This window comes from Lotus japonicus, chromosome 6 (genome assembly GCF_012489685.1).
Source record: "Lotus japonicus ecotype B-129 chromosome 6, LjGifu_v1.2".
In the NCBI taxonomy this organism is placed as follows: Eukaryota; Viridiplantae; Streptophyta; class Magnoliopsida; order Fabales; family Fabaceae; genus Lotus; species Lotus japonicus.
Window position 1 is genome coordinate 44,037,872 of NC_080046.1, and position 20,019 is coordinate 44,057,890.

The following is a 20,019-nucleotide window of genomic DNA, read 5'->3' on the forward strand; positions in this document are numbered from 1 at the left end:
TAGCATACATGAAGAGCATATACAAGAAGCATATATTCATAGCACGCACAAGGAGTCATCAAGCAAGTAAGCACGCAAAGGCGGAAGAAGGAAGAAGAAGAAATTAACTTCATCCAATCCAAGTAGTCATACTCTTCTTCTGTAATTCTTGTTTGGCTATAAAAATTGGTATGGTTGATTTCATGATGATTGTAATACTGATATATAATTTAACTATTAAGCTTTGAGGAACATGATACAAGTGAACTGAAAAATAAGAAAGTGAACTGAAAAAACCAGTCCAGCTAAAATGTTCCTTTGAATAAAAGCTGATTTTTTTTTACAAAGGAGATAAAAATACACGGTTGAAAGGAGAAAGCGAGAGGAAGAACTGCAGAAAAATACTGTGAGCAAACACCTTGGGTTGTTATCATTGATCCTAAGCAGTGAAAAAATATCAAACGTAAACACTTAGGAAAGGCAAGTTCAGAGCATACACAGAGAGCATATATAAGAAGCATACATTCATAGCATGCACAAGGAGTCATCAAGCAAGTAAGAACACAAAGGCCGAAGAAGGAAGAAGTAGAAATTAACTTCATCCAATCCAAGTAGTCATACTCTTCTTTAACTCTTGTTTGGCTCAAAAAAATTGGTATGTTTGATTTCATGCTGATTGTAATATTGATATATAATGCCAACCATTAAGCTTTAAGGAACATGATACAAGTGAACTGAAAAAACCAGTCCAGCTAAAATGTTCCTTTGAATCAAAGTTGATTTATTTTACAGTTCAATACAATCTTACATAAATATGTATGAAAATAACAAGAAAAATCATTTTATAGATACAATCTTATAGTTCACTTAAAATAGATACAAATATCCACGGGTACCCACCGGTATCAAAACTCATTTAATATTCGTTAAACAAGTACCCGTTTGACACGAAACAAGTATGGGCACAGGTAGACTACCCGCGAGTAGCGAGCGGGTGCAGATATCCATTATGTTATCATCCCTACTTGCAACAGGTGTTGCATAGTGTAACGCCCCGATTTCCAAGGGTTACTTAGTGATTCAAAAGTAAATCAATCATGCTAATGAACTTTCGAAATCATAATAATGCAGGTATATATATTTTTTTTCCTTCTGAAACATAATACTTTGTAATACTTTCCAAAACATGCTCTACGATGAGTAATAAATACCCAATAATAAGTACCCTTACATCAATGTATATAATTACAACATATACTCCAAAAGGAAAATAAACTAAAAGCCTCATATGCCCATCGAGCTCCCCGCAATCTCCACACGGCTAATCTCTGAATCGGTAGCTCGTCGTCACATCATTTCCTTGCGGCGTCTCCTCGCATGCGTCCATCGGTCTCTTGCTCATCCTTTAGAGCGGCGTCGTCGAACATTTATAACAGAGAAAAGGTGCAAGGGTCAACTTCTTATACCACAAGGCCATAATTAGGACGTGCACACATACGAGCAAGTAAGAGCATGCATATTCACATATATAATCACCTATCAAGAATCTTACCAACGGCATACTAATACATCCCTAAGGAATTCTAGATGTAGCATAAGATAAGGAAAACACTTCAACAAGCAAGGCACAAGGCCCACAGCCACACGTTGCACCTTATAGGGAATCGTCTAACACAAGCCACAAGACAACAGCCAATGTTCTTACGTCAACGACGTTCAAGGGAACCTATGTGTCTCTATATTGTTAGCGTATGCTATATGCTCAATGCTCAATGCACACCATGATCCGGATAAACGCCAACTCCATACCAGGCAGGCGGGACAAAGACCCATCCAGCAGTCAATTGCCACTTATCTAATGACCCTTCCCATGCAGTCATTAGCCAACACCTCGGTGTACCCTATCCAAGCAGTACCCTCGGTCAATGCAATGATATGCTCCATGAATTAGTCAAACAACGAAGTTATAGTCTTCTGTCGTTCGATGACGACTTTAGCACACCTCAACATGAGTGATCGGGGTCACCGACTCATAGGTGTCACCAGCTATCCGCCGCCACGGTAGCCCAACCATCGTAGGTTCAACATTCGATCTCATTCGATCAACATCGCCCATACAACGCATATCATTCGATAAATATCAGGGCATACTATATCATGTATCATAGGAACATGATTCAAGACTTACATTCATCATAAACATACTAAGAGTTCATCATGTCATATTCAACAAGTAGTCATGCATTCAACAAGTAAGCATGTTCTCAACAAGTAAGCATGTTCTCAACAAGTAATCATGTTGTCAACATCAAGGCACTTAAACATGTTATCATTCACCATGTTCATAAGCAATTTCTCATGTTAATCAAGCATTCTTAACTCATAAAATTCATGTATATCATGCATATAATTCAGGGCAACAAAACAGCAGAAAATGGTAGAATTAAAATTTAAAACTGTATTAAACTAGCAATCTAAAAATTATGAAACTTTCACAGATATACGGAATTTAAGTTAGCTTTCAAATAAAATTGGTTTCACCCGATTTGGACTCATATCCAAGGAGTTATGCCCAAAACAATACGAACTGTCCAGCTTACTCGGCAGCAGAAAAAGGGGTGAACTAAAATTAAAACCTGTATTGATATAGCAATCCAAAATTTATGAAACTTTTAATGATTGCAGCCCTTTAAGTTAGCGTTCAAATAAAATTAGTTTCACACCATTTGGACTCATATCCAAGGAGTTATGCCCAAAACATTACGAACTGTCCAGCTTACTCGGCAGCAGAAAAGGGATGAGATAAAATTGCAAACTGTATTAAACCAGCAGTCCAAAAATTATGAAACTTTGACAGATTGAAGCCCTTTAAGTTAGCTTTCAAATAAAATTGGTTTCACCCGTTTTGGACTCATAATCAAGGAGTTATGCCCAAAACAGTACAAAGTAGCAAAAAACAACGTCACTTGGCGCTGGAGGGACAGAAGTCCCACGCATGTGCGTCGTCTATCCACGCACATGCGCCCATAGCTGCAGGTTCCCCACGCATGTGCGCCAGCTTCCCACGCACATGCGTCGCGGTTCTGTACCTCATCCGAGTTTCATACATTTTCTCACTTTTAACTTGATTTTTAGCCCAAGACTTAACCTTTAAGTTCCCATTCATGATTATAAGGATCATACAACATACTAAGCTCATTTACATAAGTCTTCCAAGGTCTTAACATATTCATAGTCATCAAACAAGTTCATGCAATCCTAACACACAATTCGTGCACGCTAAAGTCCAAGACCCGAAGTGCCCTTACCTCGATCGGTGGCTTTCTCCTTAACTCCTCTAGTCTGATTTCCTTCCTAGCCTTTAGCTCCTCGTAATGAAATGAACAAGGTGTTCTTCACCTTCACACAAGCACACAATGCACACAACCATCATTCATCAAAATCAAATAGAAATCACACACACTCTTAACTAAGTCTAGCACTCCTCATGAATGAACTTAGTCTTAAGAGTTCATGGGTTCTGAGTTTTGAAACAACACTTTGAATGATCTTTGAGAGTTAAAAACTGAACTTTTAGCCTCAAGGCTCTTAAGAAACAAGCTTGGAAACCTACTCTTGAAGTCTTTACTTCATGAGAACATTAAAACATCAAGATTCAACCTTTTGAACAAGAAAAGGTTTTATGATGAGTAGTTTTCTTCCTTGGCTCTCCATTTTCGAAATCTAAGGTTCAAAACACAAGAGATTGAAGCCTTAACATCAAGCTTCAACCTTTTTCAAAACACTTTTCACATGCATGAAGCCAAGGAGATCACAAGCACAACAACAACATCAACTCGGTTTTTTTTGAAAAGATGAAGAGAAAGATAGCTCCTTTTTAAATTTGGAAACCATCACCATGATCCTCACCTTGAATGCTAACTCTTTTGTGAAGGAATGGAAGACAAAAGATGATTTCTTGGTGGTGTTTAGAGATGATGAAGATTTCAGTTTTTTGGTAAGAAGGATGAAGATAAGATGAAGATGATGTTCACTCTCTCTCACTTATCTCTCTAAAGTCCTCTCATTTCCTTTACTTTGGTTCAGAAATCTGATGGGAAGCTTCTATGATAAGGTGATGAATGTTTCCCTAGGTGAAAGGTGGCTTGCACTTTTGGCTTTGGTTTATCTTCCTATGCACACTACTTATGGTAAAGCAATCATGATACTAACCTTTTTGACCTTGGTTCATGAGCCTACCCTAATAGCCTTTCTCTCCACACTCAACATCTGAACACTCAACCCCAAGATCAGATATTTTCTGGCCAATTTCGTGATTGGCTCGTTTACGAGTCGAACTCGACTCGTTTTCGAGCCGAAAACACTACCGGGCGAGATTTTTGGCCTTATATCGATATTACAGTCAAAATTCTCGAAATTACGCGTAGATCATCGTAATGATAAGGAAAATATTTATTTCACATTCGAATAATAATTCGATGACAAAAGGGCGCTCTCGACGAAACTCGTCGGTTCGACCGTTTTCCGTAGTGCAGCCGAATTCTCCGACGAACGAAGAATGAAACACTTGGAAAATAACTTCGATATTAATAATCAAAATACTACATTCCTAAGATAAAATTCATCGTACAAGGTCACACCCATAAACATCACATTAGCCGAGCATTAAAGCACTAAACCGAGAAATTGACTGAGCTTATTTCTCTTAAACTTTCACGGGTCTTACACATAGTCTCTTCAACAACAGTAATTCTCCTCTTGTTCAATCATCTCTTCTTCCCCTAATCTCCTTTCTCTTAGCCTCATGCGAATGGTTCTTTCTAGTTTTGGAAAAAAAATACTATCCTAAGACTCATCCTCATAAATTTCAAGGATAATATTATTCAATTCTAAAATATAAGAATATAAGGAAAGTTTTCCTTAAACTAATTAAACGATTAAATTACTTATATTAGATGTTGTCTCCAGTACACTACTACATAATTGGCATTTTACCACGCCTCTGTTACATCAATTAAACACGGAACCGTGGTGAAAGAAGGAGTAAAGCTCAGTTACCACGGTTCCACCCCCAACTGTGGTGAAGTAGGCCATTTGTTACCAGGGTTCAATTTTAACCGTTATAATAGTTAAATTAATATTTTTTTACCAAATTTATCAATCACTTCAGTTATAGCTTGAACTATGGTCATCGTCTTAAAAAAAAGAACCTCGCTGCTTTAATTTCACTACACGCTCTACATCCTTTCTAATTCTAAACTCTATATTCCCAAATTCAATCTTCTCTCGTATTTGCAATAAAAAAATCCATCTTCGCTATCCTCTCACAATGAATGATGAGCTCCTTCAAGCCCCTGCGTATTTATCTTCACGCTCTCCTCTCACGGTGAATGGTGAGATCCTTCAAGCCATTGTGTTCCCATCCATTGAACTCCTTCAAGCCTTGCGTGGGCATCCACTGAATTCCTTCAAGCTCTTGCGTTCTCATCTGCAACAAAAAACCAGCACCCTCTTACAAGCTAGCTTCTTCAGATCTGGAACCATATCCACTGTGGGGTCATTGAGTTCGCTTGCCATTGGTCAAGTACGAACGCGACAGATCCTTTGCCGCATCGCCACCACCAGTCACAACAGTCCTGTCGCGGAGAGTCTGTCGTCACGATGTCGTAGTCATCATCCTCACGAAGTCTCTGTCATCCAACAGTCTCTAAAATGTAAAGATTATCTTTTACTTTTCTAGTGGCCTTTGTGCTTTAAATAGAGAACGGACAAAGTTATAGTAGCCTATGATAAAATTTTCACCTTTCTATCACTTGGCTAAGCTGAATAACAATACCCATTTGTTAATTTTATTCCTATCTTTCATTTTTATGGCCAATCAATTGGAATGAGCATGTAAAAATGTAGCAAGATAACTAAGATGCTTATATGTTGGTTTTAAGTTTGAGGAATTGGTTGTTGTTTGTTGATGACAGGTGCTTTAGGTGTTAAAGGGATTATTTAACCTTGGAGTATCGTGAGCCTTGATGTGTTGGCGGGGGATTGGGTGTTTTTTTTATTGTTGTTGAGAGCTTTCCTATTGGATCACTATCTCTTAAGTACTTGTAACATGTTATGCTTCTCTTAAGTACTAGAACTCCTTGTGTTATCCATAATACACAATTTCTTATAAAAAAAACTAGGCCATGTAAACCTATTTCCTTTTTTTTCCTTCCCCATGCCTTTGGATTAAGTATGGATTTAATGTAGTTTGAGTCCAATTATTACTGGTATGCCAAAATATTGACTCAAATGGTGTGCTAGATTAATGGTTAATGGAAGAATATGAATGTCAAATGGTCCCAGTTGAGAAGATCTTAATTTGGAACTTAAATTACCACCTTGTTTGAGTGTACTGTTGTGGCCACCTTGCTTGATGTTCCCAAGAGCACAAAACTGTTACATAATAGAAATGTTTGGCCCGTTAAACTTGGGAAATGATTTTTTATCCAACCTTAGCTACAAAGGCAATCACATAATTGTTTGGTGCAGAATAATACTCCCAATTGTAAAACTACAAAAATGCGTTACATAAAGGCATGTGAAGAAACAAATTGTTCATTTTTTCAAAAAAAAAAAATTATGTTATTGTCTTGCATCAGTTAAAGGAAGCTTAAAATGTGGTTGACATAAATTAAAAGAGACAAAAAAGAAATTCATTCTTGAAATTCATATTTTAGTCCACCTTCTAATCTCGAATCTTGCATGCGAAACTAGTATACACTACCTTTTATTTTCCGTTTGTTCTTGCTTTGGGCACATGAAGGCTACATAAGTTATCTAATTGAGGTTTCATTTGGGCATATGCTAGTCCTTTTGTACTAGCTGAGTTGCAGGATTGTTAAATTGTATTAGTTTGGTTTGTTTGTGACTTAATCTTTACTTACTCCGCCTCCTTCTTTTTTATTGTATTAAGGGATTGGTGCACTCCTTATGCTTCATTATGACTTATCAAACACCATTACTTTAAGGTATTTACTAACTTTAAAACTCTAATGATTAACAGTGTGATCGAGTTGATACTGAGGTTTCTAAAGTTAGTGCGCCTGGTTCATCAATTTCTTTTATCCTTTTATTTTAGGTATATCTTTTGTCATGAATCCATTTGTGTTTGCTAATTTTACAATAATATAATACAGATCTTATAATCTTTGATAAAGTATGACCATCTCCCTCTATATAATGGTTTTTACTTCAAACATATTTTAATTGGACGTAGTCAATAACCTCTAATTATTAGGCAAGTATGGATCGAAAATGGATGTATGCTAACCGCTTATCCGATGAATATGCGAACGAAGTGAAAGAGTTCATTACTTTTGCAGTTAAGCATGAAAGGAACTGAAATAGTATTTTATGCCCCTGTTTATATTGTTGTCATGGAATTCAAGTTAATCCAATTGAATTGGATGGACATCTAGTTTGCAATGGAATTTATCAAACTTAAATAAGTGGAAAAATCATGGTGAGTCAAGAATTGGTTCTACCAAAGCAGGGGCTAGTGTGAGATCTCCCTTACCTTCCATGGAGGCAGATACATTTGAGGGTGACCATGTTGATGAAATTGTAAAGGCGTTTGAAGAGGAACTTTGTGATTGTCCTGAAACGTTTGAGAGGTTGAAAAGTGATGCAGAGAAACTTCTTTATAATGGATGCTCTAAATTCACAAGATTGCCCGCGGTTTTAAAATTGTACAACTTGAAAGCTGGCAATGGATAGACTGATAAGAGTTTCACCGACCTACTTACTCTATTGAAAGGTATGCTTCCGGAGGAAAATGTTTTTCCTGGTCGAACATATGAGGCTAAACAAATGTTATGCTCTATTGGAATGAGTTATGAGAAGATGCATGTGTGTCCTTACAATAGCATTTTATTTTGAAATGAATATGCATCACTTAAGACATGTCCTAAATGTAAAGCTTGTCGATACAAGAATGAATAATCAATTCCTTTAAAAGTACTATGGTATTTTCCCATTATACCTAGATTTAGGCGCATGTATGAAACTGTGAAACCTTTGACATGGCACGATACAAGGAAGAAGATAGATGGAAAGCTCCGGCACCCAGCAGATTCTCCTCAATGGATCAAAATTAATGATGACTATCATAAATTTGACAAAAAGGAAAGAAACATACGCTTTGCATTGTCTACTGGTGGAATAAATCCTCATAGCCTTCAAAGTCACACCCACATTACATGGCCAGTGATACTAGTGATCTACAACCTACCTCGATGATTGTGTATGAAGTGCAAGTTTATGATGTTATCTATGTTAATTTATGGACCTCAACAACCCGAAATGATATAGGCATATACTTGGCTCATTTAATTGAAGATCTGAAGCTATTATGAGATGTAGGTGTGGAGGTGTATGATGGGTCAAGGGAAGAAACTATCAACTTGAGGGCAATGTTGTTTGGTACCATTAATGATTTTCTGGCATATGATAATTTGTCAGGATATAATATAAAGGGACAACTCGCATGCCCTACATGTGAAGATGGTACGACTTCAATGCGATTAGAGAATTGTAAAAGGAAATTGAAATAAAATTTGACGTATGAGGCGTGGAAGGACAATCTTTGTCACTTACATGTAATTTGTTTATTATCTATATTTATTTAATATTTAATTGCATTAGGTTTGTTGGAATGCAGAGAATGTACCAATTGACCCAAACAAACAAAACTTTGTTGGTTACATTGGGTATCTTGTCTTAACACAAGTACCAATTACTTGTAATTGGTGGCCAGAGGTCTCGCTTTCTATCAAAGACCACATATGCGAACATACTTTTTATTAATAGAAAATGTTGTATTGCAGGCTGGTTTTATCATTGACGAGTGACATAAGAATTACGTACTTAATGAAGCAGGAGACTTAGCTACATATTTTAGGGTAAATCTAGCAAAGCTTATTCATCATAAAGATGGTAATGTCATTGATCAACCACCGACATCTTATGCACGTGTGAATAATGAAAGTGACTAGATCGAATTTGTTGCTCAACATCAATATGAGAAATTCAAGGTGAAATAACTTTTTATGTGAAGTGTCATGTTACTAACTTATTTCTTATTATAATTTGTGTAATGATACATGTATTGTGTTTTGAAATAGAAATTGTTCAAAAATAAAAGAAACATAAATTGAGTGAACAAAATAGGAAAAGAGGGTTGAAGCTTAAATATCCATACAGTTTATCGCGTATAAGATGCGCTTGCCAAGAGAAAAAGATGGTATATACAAACACGCATAAACCACTTTTAACTCTCTTTGTTTGATATTATTAAATCTTATTTGTAATTACTTTTGTTGTGTTAATGTAGTTGCAAGAGTCTGGCTCAAGCGCCACTTCCATTGGTCGTCATGTATTATGGAAGCGTGCTCGTGTGTCCAAGAAGTGCATAATTAATAATGAAAATGTTGAGAAAGTTTGGAATACATGTGTATGTATGAGTATTTTTGTAATTACTTCGTATAAAATATTTATTTCTTATATACTTGATTGAATATAATTTTGTATGTGTCGATTGAATATAATTTTGTATGTGTTTTAGGATACTCTTTCACAAGAGGTATCACAAGAGGACTTATGAAAACGTAGTCCTGATGATATTTTAAGTAAGACTTTAAATACTTCTGAGCACCCATGTCATGTAAGAGGTGCGACCTTTCCCATCTGTCAAAAAACTTACTTTAAAGGTAAAAAAACGACAAAACAAACTGAGACTCCACCAAAAGTTGCGCACTTAACACAAATTGTGCAAAACATGCAACAACAAATCTTCATGTTGATGCAAGGGAAAAAGATTGACAAGGAAATGTTGGATGTGCCCTACACTAGCGGAAAAGATAGTTGTACACTTAATTTATCATCTTCAGACATTTTTTAGGTAATTGGTTTCTTTAGTGTTTGTGTAACACATTGATACTTCAGTGAAGATCTCTCAACAATAGTTTTTTCATCCATGTAGGAGGAAAGGATCAAGAAGGAGAAAGTGACACCCTCAACCAATGGCAAAGATTTTTTCACACCACACATATAACCTAATTACATTCCCGAGGTATGTGATTTTGTTATTATTTCTAATATAGTGAAAGTTTTTTTCTTTATTAGTTAATTATATTAATAGTTCATCCATTATCATTGATTTATGGTATTACACCATGTTCCTTATGTTTGTAGCCCCCTATTTTTGTGTGGTTGCTAAGGAAAAAATGTACAACAATCTAGGTGATACACTACATAACAAATCACTCCCCCAGACTGTGTAAAAGTTGGTGTTACTATAGTGAATGATGGCGAGGGTGATGCAAAGCTACCAACACCTGATAAATTATATGATTTGGTTAGTGTCCATGATGCATTAGGTACAGCTGTGGCATGGCCTATCAACCTGATTCAATATGATAATGTATGATTTTTTAAAATTAATTCCATATATGTATTCATTCATTGATTACCAATTGAGCTTATGCATTTAAAAAATTTCATGTTCCACAATTCAAAGGTAGAAGAAAGATAATGAGAAATAGAAGGAGAAAGGTAAGGAGAAAGAGAAAAAGAAAGAAAATGCGGAAGATAAAGAAAAAGAAAAAGAGAATGAAACAATGTACACAAAAGAATGAATTGCATCAACAAAACATAAGTCTTCCATTGGAAGAAGTGTCAATAAACTTAGGAATTATAAGTTCCTCACTATCTATGCAATAAAGGTACTAAAGCAAGGCAAGAAAATGTAAATAAAAATGGAAATTAGGATATTCAACAATCATGAACAGAGGATTGAGCATATTGGTTCTATTGAACTCAATCAAATCATTTGCCATGAGGAGTTTGGTGTCTCGATCATATGTCTATATATGAGGTACTTCATTAAATTTGATTTGTATATTCTTAATTCAACATTAATATTATTGATAAATGATTTGAATATCTTTATTTTAGATAATTTTTGAGCAACTTGTTAAAAAAAATTGTGAGAAATTTGCATTTCTGAGCCCTCATCGGACAACTCTAATGGTTAAGAAATAATGTCAATAAAGCTCAGATGTTATAAAGGCAAATGAGTACTCAAACCAACTATACCTCATACCATACAGTACAAGGTGAGAATATTATTGCTAGTAAATTAATACTCCCTCCGGTCCTATTTATAAGCAACAACAAAAAAAATCACATAGTTTAAGAAATGTAGTTAAACTAGATAAAATGCATTAAATTTGTCTTAAATTAAAATGAACTTCCAAAATTACCCTTTGTTATTATTATTGGAAAGTGGAAAAGAAAGAGAATAATTAATGAGACACATTTTACAAGTTAGAATTAATAAGGGCATCATTGGAAAAAATTAATTAATATAGCTCAAACTTTCATTTGGTTCTTATAAAAAGGACCAAGATTTTTCTTCTCTTTCATGCTTATAAATAGGACCGGAGGGAGTATTGACTTAGTATGATAGATTTCTATGAAAATTAGTTACTTTCTACTTATAGGGTGGGAATATTATTGTTAATTCAACATGTTTTGTAGGAAACATTTGATGTTGGTTGTGACCAATGTCGTTACAAGGACCATATTTTATTTGGATCCTTTGCATGGTGGTCTAAAAGAGTGCAAACATATGAAAGACACATTTGATATGTAAGCATTTAGAAAAATATTCGAGTGTATATAGTTATATACTCTTACTATTCAACATTTTTACTCATTGTATTTTTTGTTCATTTTGCTAGCACTTTGAAGGTTTACCGTGCTACTTGTGACAAGAAGTTAAAATAGAGTAGTGTCAAATGAAATATTATAAAGGTAACTCAAGCCAAATATATTGACAATATCACTTATAATTCGTACCCTCTACTATGCATTGACAATAGAACAATGTTGGTTGAAAATACTGAGTCTGGTCTTATTGAAACTACTCATATGCTCCTTTTCCTTTTTCTTTGTTGTAGAATGTGATGAACAAATCGATTTTGAAGTAGATTTTTCTTTGTAGTTGCTGAAAGGAAGAATTATTGCTTAACCCTTTATGTGTTTTCTTTCTGGATGTGACATCTTTGGGATGATGGTTAACTCGTATGTTTTTTTTTACATGCAATAAGAATTATATTGAATAGAAGTACAATGGGTAATTCAACCCAATACAAATGGAGAGGAATAGAAGAAAAGCTAGAAGTATTAACAAGTACAAAGGCAAAGATTCTACCAATGCCAAAGCTAACCCACCCACTATCACCTTGAAAAAAGACTTTATAAAAAATGACCTCATTAAAACATTACTAGGATAAAACCCCATTGGAAAAACCTAGAAAGGATAAAGAGTACCAATTTTATAAAGACAAGAGGAAATTTCCAAGGAGGTTTACAAAAAATATAAAAAAGAGCCCCGAATAAAAACCCACCCTCAAACCCCATTGCCAGACCTTCCAGAAGCTAAGTCTCCACAAATGATATCCAAATGGTTACAAAGGCAATGTTAACAATCTAACGATTAGGCTGCCACATGTTGCATCAGATAATGAACATTATTTCAACTCCTTCCTTCCTTGTCAATTGCGTAGCAGTAAAGCTGAATGTCCATCTCATGATTGGTAAGCGTACACAAAGAAATTTTAAAGCAGCAGTTCAAAATATTGGTCCAAGACAATAACATCTATCTCCCTTCTTTGCTTCTCACAATACAAAGCAATTAACAGTAATGAAAAGGACTACTCAGCTATGATTCTCTCCCCACGGACCAAGCCAATGCCAAAAGATAAAGAACAAAAGCCTTCACGGTTAACCCGTATGCTTTTGATTTGTCTTTTTAAAGCTAGGAATGAGTAGTTTCTTTTCTTGTTGATCTTTAGTTCTTGAGATGTCTTGTATGTTATTTTGATGACTCAGTTGCTTTCGTGTTTGCGCAATGTATATTGGCTTATAAAAAAAACTTATATTTTTTATTTGTTTTTAAAGTGAACTCGGCAAACAAATCATATAGATTGTGAGTACTATGTACTTAGCTTTCTAAGGGATACTATTGCTGTAACACCCCGATTTCCAGGTGTCACTTTAGTAACCAAAAATAAACTTTACGCGGAAAACAGGTAATTTTTTTTTCGTTTCTTTCCTTTAAATCAAAACGATAAGGAAGTAAAGACAAAACCCAACTACTAAACTAACCGATATACATCAAATATAAACATGTACAGCCTCAGCTGCACTTCCACGTCACACACACTCGCAGTGACTCCAAAGTAGTGTGCCCGTAGGCAAATATTTACAGATCCAGAAGTGTGAGTGAGAAAAAGTATAATTACAAACCACTAGGAGAAAGTCGGCCTCAAAATGGCCTAAGCAAAGACCCCTATGGTCCGACTGACTCACTGTGATCCCTCCGTAAGAGAACCACACAAAAAGCCATGCATCGGGAACCTACCCTGTCCCAAAAGCAAAACGAATCAGAGCTATTACAGTAACAACCAACTCCAAAAGACTCTAACCACCCATACCCCACACTACTATCATCGACCCTCCCTCGATCAGGCATGAAGTCCGGGTCCTCGTCGAAAGCTTCAGTAATAGTCGTTCCGCTCCGGGTCTTTCCCGCACAACGAATCATCACGAACCGGCTGACAGACGCCTGGCAGCAGGCCGACCGCCCAAACACAAACATACAAACAAAGCCAAGGCGCTAGGGTCAACTTACAGAATACAATAGATATACAATCAACTTGTGATAAAGGGGATATATACATATGTTGTATATATATACATATAAGTTATGTATTGCCTACTCTAAGGTATATACATAGCATGTTCTCGAATCTCCTACACAGTTCAATCATTAATACCTAACGATGTTCATCAACATCAAATCATCATAATCTCAACATATGAAGTTAGGTGATAAGGTTAGTCAAACAATGTATCGTCCTCCCAACACACACGTATCCAACTCAACCAATGTTCCCTGTCGTTTCCCTAGGGTAAACGACGATGAAATCTCACGCTTCCATGAAGTCTCACGCTTCAATGGGGTCTTACGCTTTCACGAAGTCTCACGCTTCAGTAAAATCTCACACATTCACGAAGTCTCACGCTTCAGTGAATTTTCACGCATTCACGAAGTCTCACGCTTCAGTGAAGTTGCACGCCTCCGCAAAGTCTCCCGCTTCAGCAAAGGTGTACGCCTCCGCAAAGTCTCTCGTTTCAGCGAAGGTTCCCGTCTCCACGAGGTCTCCCGCCTCAGTGAAGTTTCTGCTTTCACGAAGTCTCACGCCTCAGTGAAGCTTACTCACTTTCACGAAGTCTCACGCTTCAGTGAAGTTCCATGCTTTCACGAAGTCTCACGCCTCAGTGAAGCTTCCCGGCTCATCCTTTGGATGGCTAAATAAACTGCTCAACGAGCGAAGGAGTACCAATGTACTTGGAAACTTATAGTTCCCCCGGCTTATCCTTTAGATAGCCAAACAACAAACTGCTCCGACCCAAACTCAAAACAACCCAAGAGTTAGTGTCGGTCAATACAACACAACTCCACCAACAAGATTACACGAGGGTCTAGTGTCGGTCAATACAACATAGCCCAAACAACAAGAGCACTAGGTGTCGGTCAATACAACACGGCTCCATAACACTTCCCCAAGAGTACTAACGTACTCGGTGACTTTCAATCATCACCATAGCTCACCTTAGTGGCTTTCCCAATTCCGATAACTCTCCAAACCCACAACAAAGGTCGACTTTTCCCCCGCCTTTCGTAAATATTTTTCCCCTTCAGTTCTCCTATGCTTAAACGTTAATAAAAATGATTTCAATTCAAATTAGTCAAATTATGAGTTTATTTCTCAAAGTCTAAGTTTCCCAAGTCTTTATTTTTCGAAAGCTCTATCATTCTAAGTTTCCAAAAATCAACCACCCAAAATACATTTCCCGGGGAAAGTCTAGGAATTCCAACGAATCCCAACAAATGGCTAAGTCTCAAACCCCACATTTGGACTTGCCTAGGTTTGTTCATCCAACCCGAAATGTCAAAGATCACCGGATCAATGAACCTCCACTCCGAAGTTGCGTCAAAACGCTCAATTCAACACATCATCAATATCATAAGTTATGAAACAATCATAACAAGAAATCATCATCATATACAACATCAGATAAAGCATAGGTCGAGTTTATCGACGCCTATCATGAAATCATAGCTAAATATAGCAAGTTGCCCTAACCTCGAGCTGTTCCAGCTTCGAAATCAAGGTTGTCCTCAAACAGTTGCTCTGAATATTCCAAAGTTCCTTCAACTGAACCTCGGAGAAAAACAAAGCAGAATTCAAACAAAATCGATTAGTTCGATCGCAAAACAATACATAAACGATAGACAAAGCATCAAAGCTTCAGAATACGACAAACGGGTACGAAAGGACAAGTTTTCGAAAACGAAAAACTCCCCCCCCCCCTAGGAAAAACCCACGGCCATAAGGAGAAAAGGGCTTCGGCTCTTTTTCTTCGATCAAACCAGTTTACAAGGTAGTTTTAGGGTAAAACTAAGGCAAAGAAACTGTCAGAACAATTTTCGGACAATCGGGTCGAAATACGACTACGCAGGGGCATTTTGGTCCAAAATAAAGGCTCAAAACTTCAAAGTTATCAGTTCTGAAAACAGATTTGACAGCAACGATCCTCATGACATCCGTGACAACAAATCCTAAAGGCACGAAGTCAGATTATAGCTTTACGACAATAAAGTTTCGAAATGTGAGACAAAAAGAGTTTTGAGTCAATTTTTCAGATCCTGGACAACTGAATCGCAATCAGAGTTTACTGACAGAGGTTTTAGACTCAGGGGAACATAAGGAACATAACCCAAGCGAGAAATCAGAGAAATCGGACAATTTTAGAAAAAGCTCAAAACTTAGAGCACATAAATGACTTCAGAAACGCAACAGAAACAACAATCAGAGGTAGGAATCGTGTTAGTTACCTTGATACCTAGAAGTAGGGACGAACTGCACGAAGATTGGTCAAGTTTTCGCGAAAATCTCCTCCCCCCTTGCTCTCCACGAATTTGGGCCACTAATGGAGGAAAATGAAAGATATTTTGCTTTTTCGCCTATTTATAGGCGGGCGAAATCCCGGGAAAATGAAAATTTCGCGATTCCGATTTTTGCAGCACGTTCACCAAGGAATTCTAAGAGAGATTCTGGCATCAGAAATCCAGAACTCAAAACAAATATCTATGATATGGGAAAAACGATATCGAAAATCTCAAAAGCGGTGTAAGTTAAATCTGTCCCGAAAAACTACTTTTTGCTGTGATCGCCGGACGACAAAACTTCCTTCTAAAGAAAGATTGGAAACGTCGAAAAAAATCTGGCTACGCGGACGGAATCTTCGTTAGAAGTCCCGAATAGAAAAAGTCTTCATCCATTGCTCGAAAATAGGGTTTCGAAGCAAAGAAATTAGCGTCGGCGGACATCCGAAAAGTGAAACCTATCGTGCGTACAGTCCAGAGTTCCAAAATGAAACGCTGGTCGATGGAAAAATAAAGAGAATCTTTAAATTTTCCGAGAGTTCGAAATCTCACTCAAAACGTTGCTTTAAGAGCGAAATAGCCTATTTTGGACACGCTCGCCCTAAGGCAAGTGTGCAGACGACTCGCACTAACTCCGAAAACAACTACGCAACATTCCTCAAGCAATTCCTGAACTTTCTTCTTCATTAATCTTCCTCAAATATCAAACTCCTGTCACGCTTACACTGATTCTACGCGTGAGTCGGAAACTAGCTTGTTCTGAAAATCCAGGTCTTACAATTGCGCACAAGCGATCAACAATTCTATAATTAGTATGATACTTTACATTTGTTTCTTATTTAACAAGAATCTTAAATATTTCTTATTGTAATCTAATACTGACGTATGTTATTTTTATTATTATTCCGCAGTACTTCTCTGATTGTCAATTCGAGTTCGAGAATCAATATCAATTGAATGAAGTTAAAGAAGAGTTGGATACTTACTTGGTAGATTTATCCCAGGAGGAGGAGGAGGAGAAGGAGGCTCCATATCTATATGAATATTAACTTGGTAGATTTAGTCTATTATGAATATGTATCATCTTAACATTATTAGCTCTCTTTACATATTTTAATTATATTAAGTTTGGTTGTATTTAATCTCATTATGGATGAGTAATTCAGATTAGTAACTTTGATTGAATATAATTTCTGCATATATTGTTTAACGTAACTTTTGGACTTGGTTTCATTCCTGAATATATTGTTTATTTAACCTTTGGACTTGGTTTCATTCTTTAATATGAGCTGACAAAAAAATCCAAATGTATTACCATGAACCCTGGTAATAGAGGAAATAAAAAAAATTAAATAACGAAGATATATTACCACAATTCAACCGCGAATTGTGGTTAAATGTGTAAACTATTACCATAGTTCTATACTTCAACGCAATATTATACAGTCATATAGGTATATAACCACGGTTAACCGCGGTAACAGAGAAACATATTACCACGGTTCAATGCGGAACCATGGTAACTTGTCTATTACTTTACCTCGCAATACCACGGTTCAACTATAATAATTTTTGACGTGGAACCGTGGTGAAATCTCAATTCTGTAGTAGTGGTAGCAGCGCCAGAAAAATTAATAAGCTCGCAAGTACACAATTTTTATTGTGGTAGTAAAATATTGATCACATGATTTGGCGCTGCTATCACAACAATTAAAAGTAAATAATAAACGCAATTATCAAGTTTACTCTCTAGCAATTTCGAGTCCACAACATCCCAAAAATTGACGAGACCAAACTTTCTGCCTGTCATATTCCTTCGTCGCTTCACTTTTTCCCATCCCTCATCCAAATTTTCGCATTCTCCTCTCTCTTTCTCTCTAGCCCTAAAGGTGTCCACTCGGTTACCTCCACCCCCTCTTCCTCTCTCTTCTTTCTCTCTCATCTCTATATTCAGGGTGTGTAAATTTCCCTTTTTTTTGTTATGTTAGAGTAACATGAGGAGACGTGGGAAAGAACCGTAATTTACGAAATAAGAGAAAACTTGACCAAGTACAAAATCAACTCAGAGAAAATAAAGAAAAAGGACTCAAACGTAACTTAGAATTGGGATAACAGTGAGTTTGTACTTTGTATGAAGTCAAACCTCATCTCGTCATCATTGTAAAAAAAAAACACAATGAAAGTTTATAATTTCTCCATTATTAATAATTATAAATTTTTACATGACTCCAAAAATAAATTCAGGATTTAAGCTAATCAAATCACTATAAGAAGAGGACTTATCTGCAGCATGTAAAAATTGACACAACATTCAGCTTAATGTTGATGTCATTAATAATTTTGACACAAAAAAATTTAGCGTCGGGTTCGTGGCTAAAACTACTTAAGTTGATACTACCTAGCGTCAGTTAAGTTGATACAAAAGTCTTCCTAAAAAGTTTGACATCAATGTTACATTATTCACCTTAGCATCGATTTGCGTCTCTTCCAATTAATTTGTCATAGTATCTATGTAGTCTATGGGTTGGAACTTGTCTCGATTTTGCTTTTTCTCTTCATATCTTCCTTCCCATTGGTGGTGTTTTCGGCAAATTTTCTCTATGAGGTCGTAGGCCTCATATGGTCTCTTGTTCAGAAAGTACCCTCTATAGCGGAATTCAATTGGACTCTGAAGATGTAAGTCCCCCACCGTAGAAGACACAGATAATGAATGAGTCATGACCTATCAAAACCATGGTGTGGGCATATCTGAAGAAATTTTTTGAATCTCTCTTGTGCTTCAAATAAAGTTTCATCTTGCTTTTAGTAGAAATCCACAATTAATCTTCTTATTTTTGCTGCATTGGTGGGAAATATTTAGATACAAATATGGTCTCCATTTGAGTACAAGTAGTCATTGATCCCTATGGTAAGGAGCGAAGTCATAACTTTATCTTGTTCTTCAATGAGAAGAGGAATAAGCACAATTTAAGCGCGTCCTCGATCCCCCGAGATCTCATAAAAGGTGTCTAAATGCATACGGTTCAGAAAATCCCAAATTGATTTGTTGGATCCTAAGCAACACAAATGTCTTCTACAAGAGGTCAAAATATGTTGCTCTGAGAACCCCTTGCAGCTAGGGATGACAATGGAGCGGAAAAAATCTGTGCCTATTGGTAAAAATTCGTCACAGGTATAACGATTTGCAGATTCGAGTACTCGCGGGGTTGGAAAAACAAATATTTTAAATACTCGTCTACAAACGGGGCAGGGCGGATATCTGCATACCCATACTTGTGTGTACCCGTTATAGTGAATTTACTTCAAATGTGATCCAGTTTGTAAAAATTTTCCGAGAATAAATCATATCTAAAAATATTGTTACAAAACTTTAACCAAATATGAGAATACAACATTTCAACACATACTTCTCGGTGGTCATGCTTTTGGATACCCTCTGCCAAACGCCCCTTAGGAAACATATCATACATGCCCTCGGTGGTCATGCTGATTGTGATATTAATATATAATGTTAACCATTAAGCTTTAAGGAACATGATACAAGTTAACTGAAAAACAAGCCAACTACTATTTCTTTCACGTTGTTTATTATTTAAGAGAATCAGTTGATTTATTGGTTGCTTCAAATGTAAACAACAATTAAAAGTAAATAATAAACACAAATCAAATAACAAAATGGACTGCTCAAATAAAATAATGAACAACAAACCAAGCTTTTACGAGGGAAAATGGTGGAATATCCTTAATGAGTTTCCACGATCGTTGGTTGTCATTAGCCTAGATTGTAACCACAATATCTTCCTTCCTTACTTATTAAGGGACGACCATCTCACATCACTGCTCCATTCTAACGCTTTCACTACTCGTCTCACACGGTTAAGCCAACAAAAAAACTCTTGTGGAAATAAAACTCGATTGCATTGTGTGGTAGTCCAAAGAAAACAATAGAGTGAGCAACCTATTTAAATTCTAATCATGTA

At 36.4% G+C, this 20,019-nt stretch overlaps 2 long non-coding RNA genes and 1 other non-coding gene across 3 annotated transcripts; 2 read left to right on the forward strand and 1 right to left on the reverse strand.

The window, feature by feature from the left end:
• Positions 1-1,112: 1,112 nt before the first annotated feature.
• On the reverse strand, positions 1,113-4,143 carry LOC130724143 (uncharacterized). The gene is made up of 3 exons (XR_009014439.1): positions 3,889-4,143; positions 3,288-3,378; positions 1,113-1,382 (listed from the first exon to the last, which is right to left on the reverse strand). It is a non-coding gene; the product is annotated as an uncharacterized LOC130724143 (long non-coding RNA).
• Positions 4,144-5,197: 1,054 nt separating this feature from the next.
• Positions 5,198-6,339, forward strand: LOC130724100 (uncharacterized). Its single transcript, XR_009014431.1, has 2 exons — positions 5,198-5,693; positions 5,955-6,339. It is a non-coding gene; the product is annotated as an uncharacterized LOC130724100 (long non-coding RNA).
• Positions 6,340-18,767: 12,428 nt separating this feature from the next.
• On the forward strand, positions 18,768-18,874 carry LOC130727081 (small nucleolar RNA R71). Its single transcript, XR_009015121.1, has one exon. It is a non-coding gene; the product is annotated as a small nucleolar RNA R71 (small nucleolar RNA).
• Positions 18,875-20,019: the final 1,145 nt, after the last annotated feature.